This window comes from Puma concolor, chromosome F2 (genome assembly GCF_028749965.1).
Source record: "Puma concolor isolate L17-30 chromosome F2, mPumCon1.1.hap2, whole genome shotgun sequence".
Taxonomy (NCBI): Eukaryota; Metazoa; Chordata; class Mammalia; order Carnivora; family Felidae; genus Puma; species Puma concolor.
In genome coordinates this window covers 12,238,142-12,256,743 of record NC_141684.1, presented here as the reverse complement: position 1 = coordinate 12,256,743, position 18,602 = coordinate 12,238,142, and the positions used below count along the sequence as shown (strand labels likewise).

The 18,602-nt window shown below is 37.6% G+C and overlaps 1 long non-coding RNA gene across 3 annotated transcripts in view; it reads right to left on the bottom strand.

The window, feature by feature from the left end:
* LOC147571833 (uncharacterized) overlaps positions 1 to 18,602 on the bottom strand; it is a 179,033-nt gene that overhangs the window by 47,932 nt on the left and 112,499 nt on the right. The window contains exon 1 of one of the 3 annotated variants that reach the window (XR_015246657.1): positions 7,674 to 7,740. The exons of the other annotated variants lie outside the window; for them this stretch is intronic. This is a non-coding gene — a long non-coding RNA (uncharacterized LOC147571833). Of the gene's footprint in view, positions 1 to 7,673; positions 7,741 to 18,602 lie in introns of those variants that run through there. 3 annotated transcript variants of the gene reach the window in all.

Sequence of the window (18,602 nt, the reverse complement as noted above, 5' to 3'; positions counted from 1 at the left end):
ACATCCAAACAAGTGTCTATAGTAAGTAGGTCAATATGTACAACAACCACCACCACCATCTCTTTCCACATGGAAATCATCATCTAAAGTGGAAAATTGACAGGAAGATGTGATTATATGACAGGAGTACAAAGAAAAGGGGCATTAGCTTTGTTTTCAGGAAGGGAGTCAGGAATGACTTTACAGAGGAAAAGACACTTAAATGAATCTTGGAAGATCATTAGGTGTTTATCAGAGAGACACAGGACTAGAAGTATTTACAGAGGAGAAGATAGGAGTTAGAAATGTCCTGGGTATTTTGAGGAAATTCAAAAATCTTTGAGTATTTAATGATGCTTAGATGAGCTGACAGAATCTATTACCAGTAGCATATATGGAATCTTTCTCTGTTTTTTCCACTGATGCATTTGAAGCACCCTGAAGGGTAACTGACTCCCAGTGGGTGCTCAGTAAGTGCTTGTTAAATGAGAAGCAAGGGGTGTTGGCAAGCAGGAGGCAAATAATGATGAAGTAGAACTGGAACTAGAGGTCAGAAAGGGGTCGATTTCTAGGAGAGGGTCTGGAGGTCATGGATGTAGGAGTCATTAGATCTTGGAGAGTAGGATTCAGGAACACATGGAGAGCATTTATGTTCCCATCTTCCCTACAAACAACTTCATATCCAATACCTAGGCCCTTGCCTGACACATGTAAGAACTCAATCAATATTTGTTGAATGCAATAGAGCTTTTCCTCCCAAATGTGATGGGTACTTTTCACCCACTCAGTCTTAGAGACAAAGTGAAGGGAAAAAGCCATAAATTGTCTAACATGCTTGTTCCAGAATTTTAATTTTTCTTTCTCCAGAAGGAGGAAAAAAGAAACAATAAAACAGGAATAATTCCATACATATATCGTCAATTCATTTTTGATGAAGTCTCTAAGAATATACAATGGGGGAAGAATAGTCTCTTTAATATATAGTGCTGGGGAAACTGGTATACATATGCAAAAGAATGAAATTGGACTCCTAACTTACACCATACACAAAAATCAACTCAAAACGTATTAAAATTGAATATAAGACCTGAAGAAAATAGGGGGAAAACTCCTGGACATTGGTCCTGACAATCATTTTTTGGATTTGACCCCAAAGATCAAATCAAAAGTAACAAAAGCAAAAATAAACAAATGGGACCACATCAAACAAAACCTTCCGCAAACAAAAGGAAATCATCAACAAAATGAAAAACCAGACTATGGAAGACAATATTCACAAACAGTATATTCGATGGGGGTTAATACCCAAAATATGCAAGAGACTCACACAACCCAATAGCAAAAAAACCCAAATACCCCAACTGAAAAATAATAGGCAAAGGATCCGAATAGACATTTTTCCAAAGAAGCCCTACAAATAGCCCACGGGTACCTGAAAAAGTGCTAAATGTCTCTAATCATCAGGGAAATGGAAGTCAAAACCACAATGAGGTATTATCTGATACCTGCTAGGATGTCTATTATCACAAAGACAGTAAACAATAAATGCTGATGTGGAGTTGGAGACAAGGGAAGGCTTGTATACTATTGGTGGGAATATCAACTAGTAGAGTCAACAGGAAACCAGTATGAAAGTGTCTTAAGAAATTATAAACAGAACTACCATGTAATCCATCAATCCCACTGCTGGGTATATATTCAAAGGAAATGAAATTACTATCTCTAACAGCAATCTACATTCACATGTTCATTGCAGCATTATTCACAATAACCAAGGTATGGAAACAACTTAAGTATACATTGACGGGTGAGTGGACAAAAAAAAAATGTTACATAGAATGATTGATGATAGATAATAGAGATATTAAAATATTTTTAAATATATATAGGAACTATGGGAAGATCAAAGAGTAGGAGGACCCTAAGCTTACCTCCTACCATGGATACAACTAGATAACACACACACATATCAGCATAAATGACCCAGAAAATGACCTAAATACTGGCAGAACAAGGTCCACAACTAAAGGTATAGAAGAGGCCACATCAAAGAAGGTGGGAAGGGCAGAGACACAGTGGGAATCAAAACAGACCACAGCCATCCATGGGTGGGAGGAAGTCACAGGTATGGAAAAGGGCGATTAACAGACTATCACACTGGCGAGTCCATATGGGAAAGATGAATCTTCACAACATTTGGCAGTAAAAGCAAGAGGAGCTGAATTTTGTGAAGTTTTACAACCAGAGGGACTTAAAGCTTGGAATTTTAAAAGTCAGCAGGCTGGGTTCTAGGAGAGCCTGGAGTGCAATAGGAAGCTGAGTCCCCGTCCTTAGAGAGACAGCATGACAAACAGCCCATGGAGATACAGCATAGAAGCAGCGGTTTGAAAGTGCCGGGAGCATACAGGAGGGAGAGTTATGTGCTCATCTCAGAGTGTGCCTCTACGGAAGACCCCTCCATGAATACAGGGGCTGGCAGGTGCCATCTGCCTCCCCTAGCCCCTAGCATAAACACACAGCCACCTGTGCCAAGCAGCAAGGCACTGGCATTCACTACCCAACTTGCTTACACCAAGCCTTCCCCCTGCACTTCAGAAGCTCTATCTTTCCTGGTCATGCTTGGCTTAGTCCTGGTACAGCAGGTCCAGGCAGACCAGCATGCACCTTATTAAAACTGCAAACTTCACTTGGCCAGGAAGCAAACACTGCCCACAAAAGGCAGGGAGAGCCTCTGCAGATGACCTGACTGAAGGAAAAAGCAGCCAGGACAAAATAGCAGGCACGCACATCACACATAGGAGACACTCCTAAAGTGCCAGGTTCTGGTGAACAGGGAATACAGCTGGGCACTATTGGACCTCCTCTTTATAAGGTCATTACTTTCAAGAGCAGAAGATGTAGCTGATTTTCGTAACACACAGAAACAGACACAGTTACACAAAATGAGACAGAGGAATATGTCCCAAATGAAAGAACAGGACAATACCACAGTGAGAGACCTAAGTGAAACAGATGTAAATAATATGCTGGATAGAGAATTTAAAATAATGATCATAAAGATACTCACTAGGCTTGATAAAAAAGTGGAGGACATCAGTGAGACCCTTAACAAGGAGATAAAAAAAGAGCCAGTCAGAGATGAGGAACACAATAAATGAAATTAAAAATATATCAGATAAAATAAATAGCAGGCTAGAGGAATCAGAGGACTGAATTAGCAACCTGGAAGACAGAGTAATAGAAAATAATCAGGCTGAACAGGTGAGAGGAAAAAATTATGCAAAATAAAAGTAGACTTAGGGAACTCAGCAACTCCATCAACAGAAATAACATTTGCATTATAGGAATCCCAGAAGAAGAGAGAGAAAAGGGGGCAGAAAATTTATCTGAAGGACTAATATGAAAATTTCCCTAATATGGGGAGGGAAACAGCTATCCAGATCCAGGAGGCACAGAGATTCCCCAACAAAATCCACCCAAGGAAGTCCACACCAAGACATGTATAATTAAAATGGTAAAAAAGTAGTAATAAAGAGAGAATTTTTGAAGCAGCAAGAGAAAAGAAGACAGTTACATACAAGGGAAACCCCATACGGCTATCTGCACATTTGTCAGGAGAAACTTTGCAGGCCAGAAGGGAGTGGCATGATATATCATAGGGCCGAAAGGAAAAAATATGCAGCCAAGAATATTCTATCCAGCAAGACTATCATTCAGAATAGAAGGACAGATAAAGAGTTTCTCAGACAAACTGGGGCATGTAGGCGGCTCAGTCAGTTAAGCATCTGACTTCGGCTCAGGCCATGATCTCACGGTCCGTGAGTTCGAGCCCCATGTCGGGCTCTGTGCTGACAGCTCAGAGCCTGAAGCCTGCTTCAGTTCTGTGTCTCCCTCTCTCTCTGCCCCTCCCCAGCTCATGCTCTGTCTGTCTCTCTCTAATAAGTAAACATTAAAAAAATGTTTCTCAGACAAACAAAAGCTAAAGGAGTTCGTGACCACTAAACCAGCCCTACAAGAAATGTTAGAAGAGACTCTTCAAGTGGAAAGGAAAGATCATAAGTATGAGTATGGAAAGTAGGAAACACAAAAGCAGTAAAAAATAAGTATATGTATAAAAATCAGTCAAGGGTTCACACACACACACACATACACACAAATGTAAAATAACATCATATACCTGAAATATGGGATAGAGGGGAATAAAGAACAGGCTCAAATTTAAGCAACCATCAACTTAATACACACTTCTATGTGAAGATGATGTTATATACATACCTAATGGTAACCACAAATCAAAAGCCAGTAATAGGTATGCAAAAAATAAAGAGGAAGGAATCCTAGCATATCACTAAAGAAAGCCAGAAAACCATGGAAGAGAGCAAGAGGAAGATCAGAGAAAAACTATAAAAACAACCACAAAACAAGTAACAAAATGGCAATAAATACATATCTATCAATAATCACTTTGAATGTAAATGTCCAATCAAAAGACATAGAGTGACAGAATGGATATAAAAACAAGACCCATCTATATGCTGCTTACAAGAGACTCATTTCAGACCTAAAGACACATGCAGATTGAAAGTGAAGGAATGGAGAAACATTTATCATGCAAATGGATATTAAAAGAAAGCCAGCGTAGCAATATTTATATCAGACAAAATAGACTTTAAAACCAAGACTATAACAGGCAAAGAAAGTCACTATTTAATGAAGGGAAAAATCCAACAAGATATAACAGTTGTAAATATTTATGCCCCCAACATGAGGAAACCCAAATACATGAAATAGTTAATAACAAACATAAACAAACAAATTGATAGGAATACAGTAATAGGAGGGGACTTTAACATCCCACTTACATTAATGGACAAATCACCCAAACAGAAAATCAACAAGGAAAGAATGGCTTTGAATGACACAATAGACCAGATGGACTTAACAGGTACATTCAGAATATTCCATCATAAAACAGCAGAACGCACATTCTTTTCAAGTGCACATGGAACATTCTCCAGAGTAGATTACATTTTAGGATACAAAACAAATCTCAAGAAATTCAAAACAATCATACGATGCATGTTTTCTGACCACAATGCTATGAAACAAAATCAACCACAAGAAAAAATCTGGAAACAGCACAAATACATGGAGGTTAAATAACATGCTACTAAACAATGAATGGGTCAACCAAAAAATCAAAGAATAAACCAAAAATTAAATTGAGACAAATGAAATGAAAATACAAGGGTCCAAAATCTCTGGAATTCAACAAAAGCTGATATAAGAGGGAAGATTATACAATGCAGGCTCACCTCAAGAAGCAACAAAAATCTCAAATAAACAACCTAACCTTATACCTAAAGGAGGTAGGAAAAAAAGAACAAATAAACCAGTAGAAGGAAGGAAATAATAAAGATTAAAGCAGAAATAAATTATTAGAAACTTATAAAACATTAGAACAGATTAATGAAACCAGGAGCTGGTTCTTTGAAAAGATCAACAAAATTGATAAACCTCTAGCCAGACTTATAAAAAAAAGAAAAAGAAAAAAAAAGAGGACTCAAATAAAATCAGAAATGACAGAGGATAAATAACCAACGTCACAGAAATATTAGTGACTGTAAGAGAATATTATGAAAATTATATGCCAACAAATTGGACAACCTAGAAGAATAGATTAAAATCCTAGAAACAAATATCTTCCTAAAACTGAAGAAGAAAGAGAAAATGTGAGCAGACCAATCACCAGCCATGAAATTGATCAGTAATCGAAAAAGTCCCAACAAATAAAAGTCCAGGGCCAGATGGCTTCACAGGAAAATTCTACCAAACATTTAAAGAAGAGTTAATACCCATTCTTCTCAAATTATTCCAAAAAAATCCAAAAGGAAGGAAAACTTCCAAATTTATTCCACGAGACAAGCATTACCCTAATACCAAAACTCAATAAAGACACCACAACAAAAAAGAACTACAGACCAATATATCTGATGAACATTAGATGCAAAAATCCCTAAAAAATTAGCAAACCAAACCCAACAATGCATTACAAAAAAAAAATCATTCACCACAGTCAAATGGGATTTGTTCCCTGATTGAAAGGGTGTCTCAATATTTGCAAATTAATCAAGGGGATACATCTCATCAACAAGAGAAAGGATAAAACTACATGATTATTATCTCAACAGATGCAGAAAAAGCATATGACAAAGTACAACAACCATTCATGATTTAAAAAAAACCTCTGCAAAGTAGATCTACAGGGAATATATCTCAACAAAATAAAGGCCTTATATGAAAAACCCACTGCCAACATCATACTCAATGGGGAAAAACTGAGATCTTTTCTTTTAAGGTTGGGAATAACACAAGGATGTCCATTTATACAACATAGTACTCAAAGTCCTAGCAACAGCAATTAGACAACAAAAAGAAATAAAAGGAACCCAAATTGGTAAGAAGCAAGTAAAACTCTCACTATTTGCAGATGACATGATACTCTATGCAGAAAACCCTAAAGACACTACCAAAAAACTACTAGAACTGATAAATCAATTCAGTAAGATTGCAGGATACAAAATCAATATACAGAAATCTGTTGCTTTTCTATATACTAATAATGGAACAGCAGAAAGAGAAATGAAGGAAACAATCCCATTTACAATTGCACCAAAAGTAATAAAACATCTAGGAATAAACTTAACCAAAGAAGTGAAAGACCTGTACCCAAAAGCTATAAAACATTGATGAAAGAAATTGAAGACAGCACAAAGAAATGGAAAGACACTCCATGTTCATAGATTGGAAGAATATTGTTAAAATGTATATACTACCCAAAGCAATCTACAGATTTAATGCAATCCCTGTCAAAATACCAACAGCATTTTTCACAGAACTGGAACAAACAATCCTAAAATTGGAACCACAAAAGACCCTGAATAGTCAAAGTAGTCTTGAGAAAGAACAAAAGCATAAGTATCACAATCCCAGATATCAGGATATACTACAAACTGTAGTTATCAAAACAGTATGGTACTGTCACAAAAATGGACATATAAATTAATAGAAAATAATAGAAAATCCAGAAATGAACCCACAGTTATATGGTTAATTAATCTTCCACAAAGGAGGCAAGAATATCCGATGAGAAAACGACAGTGTCTTCAACAAATGGCAGTGGGAAAACTCAACAACCACATACAGAAGAGTGAACATGGACCACTTTCTCATACCATACACACACACAAAAACTCAAAATGGATTAAAGACCTAACTGTGAGACCTGAAACCATAAAAATCTAGGAAGAGAGCACAGGTAGTAATCTCTCTGTCAGTGTTCATAGCAACATCTTTCTACATGTGTCTTCTGAGGCAAGGGAAACAAAAGCAAAAATTAACTATTGGGACTACCCCAAAATAAGAAGCCTTTGTACAGCAAAGGAAGCAACTAACAAAGGTTAAAAAAAAAAAAAGACCTACTGAATGGCAGAAGATATTAGCAAATGACATAACTGGTAAAGGGTTAGTATCCAAATTAGTATCCAAAATATATAAAGACCTCATACAACTCAACACCAAAAACACACACAAAAATAATCTATAAAATAGGCAGAAGACATGAACAGACATTTCTCTAATGAAGACATCTAGATGGCCAACAGACACACGAGAAGATGTTCATCATCACTTACCAGGCAAATCAAATGCAAATCGAAACCACAATGAGATATCACCGCACACCAGTCAGAAGGGTTAAAATCAAAAACTCAGTAAACAGAAAATGTTGGTGAGGATGTGGAAAGAAAGGAACCCTTGTGCACTGTTGGTGGGAATGCAAACTGGTGCAGCCACTGTGGAAAACAGTATAAAGGTCCCTCAAAAATAGACTACACTACAATCCAGGAATTTCACTACAGGATATTTGCCCAAAGAATACAAAAACACTAATTTGAAGGGATATATGCACCTCTATGTTTATTGCAGCATTATTTATAATAGCTAAATTATGGAAGCAGTCCAAATGTCCGCTGATAGATTAATAAAGAGATATGGTATGTAAGTGTGTGTGTGTGTGTGTGTGTGTGTGTGTGTATAATGCAGCCATAAAAAAGAATGAAATCTTGCCATTTGCAACAACATGGATAGAGCTAGAGTATAATGCTAAGTGAAATAAACCTGTCCAAGAAAGATAAATACCATATGATTTCACTCATATGTGGAATTTAAGAAACACAACAATCGAACAAAGGGAAAAAAAGAGAGAGAAAGAAAACAAAATATAGACTCTTAACTGTAGAGAAGAAACAGATGGTCACCAGAGGGGAGGTGGGTGGGGGACTGGGGGAAATAAGTGAAGGGAATTACGACTACATTTTCATGAGGAGCACTAAGGTATACACGGAACTGTTGAATCACTGTATTGTACACCTGAAACTGACATAACACTGTGTGTTAACTGCATTATAATTAAATTTTTAAAAACTAAAAACTAGGGGCACCTAGGTGGCTCAGTCAGTTAAGCGACCAGCTCTTGGTTTCAGCTCAACTGATGATCTCACAGTTTGTGAGTTCGAGCCCAGGATCGGGTTCTACGCTGACAGCACAGAGCCTACTTGGGGTTCTTTCTCTCCTCTTTCTCTGCCCTTCCCCTACTCATGCTCACGCTCTCTCTCTCTCTCTCATTTTAAAGAAACATTTTAAATAAATAATTAAATCAATAAATACTAAATATATATTATATATAAATATCTATAGAGAAAATGTATATATAATGGAATATTATTAAGGCTTTTAATCAAAAAGGAAATTATGTCATTTGCAGCAACATGGATGAGCCTGGAGGGCATTATGCCAAGTGCAATAAGCCAGACTGGGGAGGGAGGGGAATGGGGAGAGGTTGGTAAAAAGCTACAACTTTCAGTTATAAGATGAGTAAGGTCTGAGGACCTGATGTATAACATGGTGACTATAGTTAATACTAATAATGTACTATATAACTGAAATTTGCTAAAAGAATAGAACTTAAGCGCTCTCTTTATCTCCCTCTCTCACGCGCTCTCTCTCTCTCTCTCTCTCTCTCTCTCTCACACACACACACACACACACACACAAACCAGGGGCAGGGGGAGATGAAAACTATGTGAAGTTATGGATATGTTAATTAACTCAATGGAGAAAATCCTTTCACGATGTATACATATATCATCATGCTGTATACTTTAAATATATTATGATCTTATTTGTCAATTACACTTCAATAAAGCTGGCAAAAAAAAATAAGTAGAAACAAATCTTACTGGCCTCAGGTAAGTCAACTCTGGGACTGTATCTCATAATTGTCTGCATGTCTTAGAGGAGAGAATTTTTTCCTCTTTGACGATTTCATCATTTGGCATTCATCTCTGGTGATATTAGCTCCAGAATTTCTGCCTAGGCATGGCTTAGGAGGGTCAGAGATATACTGAGAGCCAGCTTGTACTGGGAATTTTGCTAGCCAGAAAAGCTGCTAGCCAGTTGTGAACTACAACCATCCCCGAAATCAGCCAGAATGGGAGTATTCACAGGACAAAGTTCAACAAATGCCACAGAGCCAGGTTGCTTTTGTTTGCTGAGAGCCAGTTCATACCAAATGGAAAACTGATCAGAAGTTACATTTTCATTAAAAAACAAAAAGTTTCTTTTCTAGTATATGCTTTCCTTTTTTTTTTTTTTTTTGTTCCTTATCAAATTTTTATTTAAGTTCTAGTTAGTTAACATGCAGTGTAATATTGGTTTCAGGAGAAATCAGTGATTCTTCACTTACATACAACACCCAGTGCTCAACATAACAAGTGCCCTCTGTCTCTGGGTCCCAGGATCCCCTGGCCCTTGCGGGTAGGGACTAATTCAGCACAAGGTAACATGCACTAATGCTATTTGTGAAATATATTGGGTTATTCCAAATGACTAATGGATTTGTTTGGGTTTTGTTTTTTGGCTTAAATTTTGAACCAAAATCCTAGAGCCAGCTGATACTATTTAATAATCTGAAGATACAATAATGGCATATCAATAAATGGAGGGTCCTCCTTATTACATATGCTAGATTATAGACGATGTAAAATATTCAACCTTCCCCCTCCTTTGTTTGACTTTGTATTTTGCTGCATGCTTTCTTCATTTTTAATCAATAAATTGTCAAAAAAATACCCATCACCCATCACCCATCTAGCCCATCCCCCACCCACCTCCATCCATCAACCTTTACTTTGTTTTCTATTGCTAAGAGTCTCTTATGGTTTGTTTCCTTCTCTCTTTTTTCTTTTTACTTCTCCACCCCCCCCATATGTTCATCTGTTTTATTTCTTAAATTCCATATATGAGTGAAATCATATAATATTTGCCTTTCTCTGACTAACTTATTTTGCTTAGCATGATACACTCTAGCTCCATACATGTATTGCAAATGGCAAGATTTCATTCTTTTTGATGGCTGAGTAATATTCCATTAGATAGATGGATAGATAGATGGATAGATATCCCTATCTATCTCTCTATTAATCAGTCTTGATCCATTCATTAGTCAAGGGACATTTGGGTTCTCTCCATACATTGGCTGTTGTTGAAAATGCTGCTAACATTGGGGTACATGTACCCCTTTGAGTCTGTATTTTTGTAACCTTTGGCTAAATACCTAGTAGTGCAATTGCTGGATTATAGGGTAGTTCTATCTTTTAACTTTTTGAGGAACCTCCATAAGGTTTTCCAACAGTGGCTATACCAGTTTGCATTCCCACCAACAACATAAGAGAGTTCCCCTTTCTCCCCATCCTCTCCAAAATCTGTTGTTTCCTATGTTGTTAATTTTAGCCATTCTGACAAGTATGAGGTGGTATCATATTGTGGTTTTGATTTGTATTTACCTGATGGTAAGTGATATTGAGCATCATTTCATGTGTCTGTTAGCCATCTGGATGTCTTCTTTGGAAAAATGTCTATTCATGTCTTCTGCCCATTTCTTCAGTTGATTATTTGTTTTTTGGGTGTGGAGTTTGATAAGTTCTCTATAGATTTTGGATACTAACCCTTTATTGGGTATGTCTTTTGCAAATATCTTCTCCTATGTATATACATATATACATATATATATATGTGTGTGTGTGTATATATATACACATATATGTGTGTGTATATATATATGTGTGTGTGTGTGTGTGTGTGTGTGTATATACATGCCTTTTAGTTTTGTTGGTTGTTTCCTTCATTGTGCAGAAGTTTTTATCTGATCAAGTCCAAATAGTTTATTTTTGCTTTTGTTTCCCTTGCCTCCAGAGACGTGTCTTATAAGAAGTCGCTGTGGCCGGGGTCAAAGAGGTTGCTGCCTGTGTTTTCCTCTAGGATTTTAATGGTTTCCTGTCTCACATTTAGGTCTTTCATCCATTTTGAATTTATTTTTGTGTATGGTGTAAGAAAGTGGTCCCATTTCATTTCTTCTGCATGTTGCTGACCAGTCTTCCCATTTGTTAAAGAGACTGTCTTTTTTCCATTGGATATTCCTTCCTGCTTTGTCAAAGATGAGTCGACCATATAGTTGTGGGTCCATTTTTGGGGTTTTCTATTCTGTTCCATTGATCTATGTGTCTGTCTTTGTGCCAATACCATACTGTCTTGATCGCTATGGCTTTGGATTATAGCTATTCAACCTTTCTCCTTCTCAGCACCCTTATCTGGAATATGGAGATAAAAATACATGCAGCATAGACTGGTTAATGCTATCTAAACTACACAGTGCATGTGCAGTGCTTGCCATAAAATAAGAGATTAATAAAGTGCTATTGATTTATTTTTTAAATTTTTTAAATGTTTATTCACTTTTTGAGTGACAGAGAGAGACAAAGCGTGAGTGGGGGACAAGTAGAGAGAGAGGGAGGCACGGAATCTGAAGCAAGCTCCAGGGTCTGAAGTGAGAGCACAGAGCCCAATGCGGGGCTCAAACTCACAAACTGTAAGATCATGACCTGAGCCAAAGTCGGATGCTTAACCGACTGAGCCACCCAGGTGCCCCGGTGATTTATTTTTTTAATAACATAAAACCTTAGCCCACGGGAAATTTATGTCCTGTATGGTACACCTGCAGATCATAGTGAAGAATGCCACAGTTATTTATAAAACCAGTATCACAATGTCTGTGTGAGAATGAAGGCCAACAACAGAGTTCCATGAACACTAATAACAAACACTTGCATAGAATTAACAGCACTACCCAGTAATCTAAGCACTTTACATATACTAACTCATTTAATCAACAAAGTAATCGTATGAAGCAGGAACCACCTTCATCATTTCCAACGTACGGATCAAAGGCACTGTGACAAAGGTCACTCAGCCAGAAAGCAGCAGAGTCAAGATTTAAACTCAGATTTGACTGTAGCATCTATGCCCTAAACCACTAAACTATCTTGCCCTTTACAATAAAAAAACTTTTTTTTTTTTTTGTATTGTCTCACTGACTTACAGTAACTCTGGGAAATAAGCCACTTTGGAAATTCTCTGGCATTCTTCCCTTTGGACTCCAGCTTTATTTGCTCATTCTGGATCTTAGACTCAGCTATGCCCAGGGCTCATAGCACTCAATTTTGCTGCCTTGAAGTTGGAGACTGAACTTCCTGGTTAATCCACTTTCTAGAACTATATATATAACACATGGCCATCCCAGGAACAACGGTCTCCACCAGTCTGTGTGGGTGACAGCCTGGGGTTTGGGGTTTTAATCAAGGCTCTTTTTGGTTGCAAGTAAAAAAAAAACTGCACAAATGAACTTAAGCAGGAAAAATAAGGCAAGGTGGCATTTATCAAAAGGAGAGTAGGATATTCCACAGAATCCAAAGAAAGGAAATACACTCTGGAGAGATTAAAATCTGGAAACAAGAAACCTGTCAAAAAACTCAAATCCCAAACTGCCTTAGGCCCTCCCTCTATGATATTATAGGAGTTCAGAATGAGTTGCCCCAAGATGTGCTACTTTGGCATGCAGATTGTTTTGAGCTGCCCTTCAAAAGTCTCAGGAAGAAATTTTGACCTTCCCGCTAATTACATTAAAAAAAAAAAATTTAGACAGAGGACCTGCTCCAGGTACAGAGATATCACTATGGATAACTACAGTATAATACGATCTCAGGGTGATGGACAGGGAGAAATGTAGCAAAGTCTGTAAAAATTCCTCTCTATGCCCATAATTTCTGAGTGGCCCAGCAAACATTTATTTACCATTTACGATTTTTCATCTTCCTGTGAATTGCTGTCCTTCCCTTTGAAGTTCAAGACTCCTACCCTCTTCCCCTTAGTTCAAGATGACACATATACCTCATATTGTCTGTCTTTGGAATCTCACATTTATGTGGGTTTCTTATATACACATTAAATTTCATTTTCTCCCATTAATCTATCTCATGTCAATTTGATTCTTAGACTAGCCAGAAGAATCTGAAAGGGTAGAGATAAACTTTCCTCCCCAACAACACCATGCCTCATCCCATGTTTTGTTTACACATCTTTACTCTTTTGTTTCTACAAACTAGTTTTATCTGGTGTTCTGGGTGTGGCAAAAGATGGCCATCTTATACCTTTGAAGTTCACGTCTTTCATATATGACAAGCAGAATATGACTAACATCTCTTGAGTCCCAATTTTGAATTGTGAATTGGGAGAATATGATTGACCCTTTGGGGGTCACATGCCCATTCTTTGTTCTGTAAGTCATATGGAAGGGTAGTATCGGGGAATAGGGTCACACAGTAAAATTGTGGTGGCCAAGGCCTACACCTGTTGAACATGGCAATTGTCAGAAAAAGAGGTGTAGTTTACTGGCTGAGCAGAGCCTAAGAAAAAAAATCTACTATATATGTATAAGGGTCTGACTCATATCTTTCTGCATTAAGGATTTTGACATTCCTCAACTCCATCCTTCTCTTTGCCATTAAGGTTCCAGTGACTATACTATTCACTGAGAGTCTTGCAAATTCCTTTTTCTCATAGTAATGAAGAATCTTCTCCAACATAAAATTCTCTATTAGAACACAGTTCAATATGATTACAGCTCAATATGGACAGTACAACCTAATGTACACTGTGATAGATGGAGAAATCTGTGAACCATGTCTTTCAAGATGTTAAGATGAAGGTTTAAAATGTTAAAAATTCAAATTTTTTCGGGGCGCCTGGGTGGCGCAGTCGGTTAAGCGTCCGACTTCAGCCAGGTCACGATCTCGCGGTCCGTGAGTTTGAGCCCCGCGTCGGGCTCTGGGCCGATGGCTCAGAGCCTGGAGCCTGTTTCCGATTCTGTGTCTCCCTCTCTCTCTGCCCCTCCCCCGTTCATGCTCTGTCTCTCTCTGTCCCAAAAATAAATAAACGTTGAAAAAAAAAATTAAAAAAAAAAAAAAAAATTCAAATTTTTTAAAATGTGTATTATGTATCACATCGGATCTTTGTCACTCTTACAAAGGAAACCTCTTCAGATCTCACTTTCAAATGAGAACATTTTTTGCTCAGCAAACATTCTGTGCTTGCAGAAATATATATATATGAGACAGGAGATGATAGTTTCTGCTACCTTTCAGAGCTGATGACTCTTTGCCAGGTGTCTTTAAAAATCATTAGGTATAATCAAAAAGTACACATTTAAACATAATTTTTTTCTTAAAACAATATCAAGATTTCTCTTTAAAAATTGAAGAACAGAGAGCTTGAAGAATAATCTAAAACTGAATGGAAAACTTGGGTTTCTACTCTGCTCATGTCTCTGGTAGCAGGTTGGTGGACATCTCATATCCAGTATGAGTAATCGCCGTGGTTCTCCTTCTTACTCGAAACCTTCGAGCAAGTTTTTGAACATCTCTGACCTCACTTTGCTCATTTTTATAAACATTTTTTATGTTATATATACATATATATATGTGTGTGTATGTATATATATATATATATATTTTTTTTTTTTTTTTTTTTTGGAGAGGTAGAGCATGAGAGGGGGAGGGGCAGAGAGAGGAGAGGAGGATCCCTCTGGGCTCTGAGCTGACAGGCTGACAACAGCAAGCCCAATGTAGGGCTCAATCTCACAAACTGAAGTTGGACACTCAACTGACTGAGCCACCTAGGTGCCCCCACCATATTAAAAATAAGGATAACTATGCCTACCTCTCAGTATTGTTGTGAACATTACATATGGTAACGTGTAAGATTCTTAGCAAGGTCCCTGCACAATAGCATACCCTAAATAAATACTTGTTCTTTTCTCTGTTTATCTAACCATTTCTGTCACTGGGCCCATTCTATTTCATGCTGGTCCATTTCATGAGAAGAGTTAATACCTCACTCACCTGAGATTTAGATGCATTGTTATTAATTGGATCTGTATTCAGACATCTACTGTGTGCCAGGTAACATGGGAGAAAAGAAGGAACAATTAAATTCTCCATATCTCTTTTGACCTATATATATTTCTGGCAAGAAATTGCTACTATCATTTGTCTGTGACCAAACACAAGATACTACATTATAAAAAGAAAGAGATCTCAGGTGATATGAGAGATTATGTGGTCAAATTGTTCATTCTTCTCCACCCAATGGCCCCAGTTACATCTTATGACCCTATGTCTGTGTGGCACCCAGAATAAAATTCATTGATGTGTGTTCTAGATGTGTTAACTTGAATTTGACTATTAGTGAGGCTTCTCAGTTTTCTGAGACTCATTATAATTTTATGTTCTTTTTATAATTACTGGTTCATGTCTCTTATCTACTATGCTGTTCGAAATTAATTCAAGGAAGATAACCAACTGAGAGATCTTCACACGTTATTTCTCTGCCAAACAGGTTTGAATGGTTCTCCCAGTTTATTGTGTGATTTGTTTTTCTTTTTACCACGCAGTACTTTCAGAACTTTAGGTATTCAAAATTAAAATACTTTTGATATTCAAAACCAGGTATCCGGTTTCAAATTTTATATTTTTAAATTTTCTATTCATTTTGTCTCTAGAAAGATGTTATAAACAACTGTCACAGATTACTGTAGGACAGAAGAACTTAGTGAATGAAATACAAATAAACAATTTGGGTTAATGAGCAAGATTCAACCCAAATGAAGTCCAGAAGCAGAAGATCTGTCCCAAAACAGAAATTTAGACTTAATGATGAACAGGATTCAGTGTTCAGAATTCTGTATCTGAGGCCGTTTGACACTCTGTTCTTTCCAATATGCTGTCTGTAGCCTTTCAGATGAAGAACAGGACCCAGATGTGGAGAGGCAGAGACCCTTTTACAAGGACTGAAACAAATTGTGAAGGTTTAATTAGATCAGGAATGGATGCCAAAGAAATAGACTCATGGCCTTGAAGTGCTATCCTAGGATACTTTTAATTTCCCTCCTCTAGAGGATGGCCCAGCTTTGATTTCATGTCCCTCTCGTGAAACAGTGTGCCCAAGGTAATTTTGCAGCCAGTGAAAATCCATGTAGCCACCCGAGAAGCCACCAACCGTCAGGAGGAAAGTACCGCTCATAGCCTGAGTACCTGTTATGCGACAGCCACCTTACACGCTTATCTCATTTAATTCTCAATAACACTTGGTGATAGGAGTCATTATTCCTATTTCACAAATGAGGAAACTGAGGCTTAAAGAGATTAATGGTTGTCCTCAGTGTTAAACAGCTATTCACTGGCAGGGGCAGAATTGGAACTCAGGTCTTTGGCTATCAAATACAAGCTTTTATTTACTGTATCATAGAAGCTCTTGCGGCCAATGGCTCCAATAAAAGTCACATTCTTCTTAGTCAAAACACACCTCCCATGGGCTAACCATGAGTATCGTCTCTCCACTCTAAAATTCACAGCTTTCTTTCACTTGCAGCCAGGACATCCATCTCTCAGATTGCTGTGGGAAGTCCCAGAGCTGGCTAAAATAGGCTACAGCCCTTTGAGCTGAGCTAAAAATAAGAGTCAAGTTCCTGGAGGGATTTGATCTCCCACTGTAGCTGCTATTTCATTAGTGGAAAACACTGCATTGCCCTTTCCCTGACCTCCTTTGCAAAGAAGGAAATGCTTCTCCACACCAAGTCTCCCAAATCTAAAAGAGAGCTAATGAGGTCATATGGTCCAAACCCCCTACATCAAGGCAATATGGTACATCTTCCTCGAGAAAGGTAATTCTGTCCTTTGCTATTATAGGCAATTCGCTTTAAGACACTTGGACCTAATCCAAGAAACAAGAGGAAAATGTCATTGAGGGGCTTAAGCCTGTGGGTGGTGGCATGCTATTGAGGTAGCATCGATAATGAAATTGAGTGTTCAAGTTTGGAAAAGTAAGGAGACCTTTGTAGTAATTCAAAAGATAATGAGGATCTAAACTGGGACCTAGTAGCAATAGTAGGAATAAAGAAGAGGGACAAATTCAAAGAAATAAATGTGATTTAATTCTCTGAAAAGAAATAACCAAACCAATAGCACAATAAAAAAAAATTAATAGTTGACATTTAGTGAATGCCTACCATGTCCCAGATCATAAGTCAGTATCAAGCATGATAACATTTTGTGCCCTCAACCAAACCTAAATAGGGTATGTCATCTTCCTTCTATTAAATAAGAAGCAGCAAAAGTGCATAGGGGTTAATGGCCCCCAAGGGCTCACGGCTAGCATAAACAAAACCAGGATTTGACCCCAGATCTGTCTGATTTCAGTGTCATTGCTGTTGTGTGGAACAGGCCATCGATGGTGAAGAGAAAAGAAGAAGGAGAACAGAAGAATGAGAACAGGAAAGGAAAAAGCTGGTTTCAAGGGAAAAGACTGAGTTCAGCTGGATAATTTAGGGTTATTATGTCATGGGGTGTTTGGAGATGTCCGATAAGGACTGAGGAACACACAGTAAATGGTGGCGGGAAACCTGTCCAGGAGGGTATGTAGAGTCAGGCGAGTGAAGTACTGGGATGGAATCCAAGAGAAAAACTGGGTTCTAGGAGTGGGATATGAAGGAGCAAGTATTTTTTAAAGTGGAGGGACATCCAGAGCATAATGATAACAATAGCCAATATTTATTGCACACACGCTACGTATGAGCACTCTTCTAAATGTGTTAGTTGAGTCATACGATCCTCACAACAACTTAGGAAATAGATGTTATTATTATTACCCTGTTACAAATAAGGGAACTGGAACACAAAGTGGTTAAGGTAACGAAGCCCAGGTTCTACAGCAAGAGAGCAGTAGAGCCAGGATTTATATCCAATTTAGTACCAGAGCCCATGTTCCTTTTTTTTTTTTCCCTAAAATCTTTTCATTGAAGTAGAACCTGTACTTTAAAAGTCCGCAAATCATAAACATGAAATACAGTGAATTTTCACAAATTGACACATATATGTAACCATCATGTGGGTAAAAAAAAAAAAAAAAAAAATAGAATACTGCCGGCAATTCAGAAGCTCCTCTCACCCACTCTGAATCACTACTCACTCTTCCCGCTCTAGTATAACAATTATATGACTTCTAACACCATGAATCAGTTTTGACAGACTTTGAAACTTACATAAATTGAATTATACCATTTATATCTTCTGTAGATAGCCGTTTGTATTAAGCATTCTTTTGTAAGATTTATC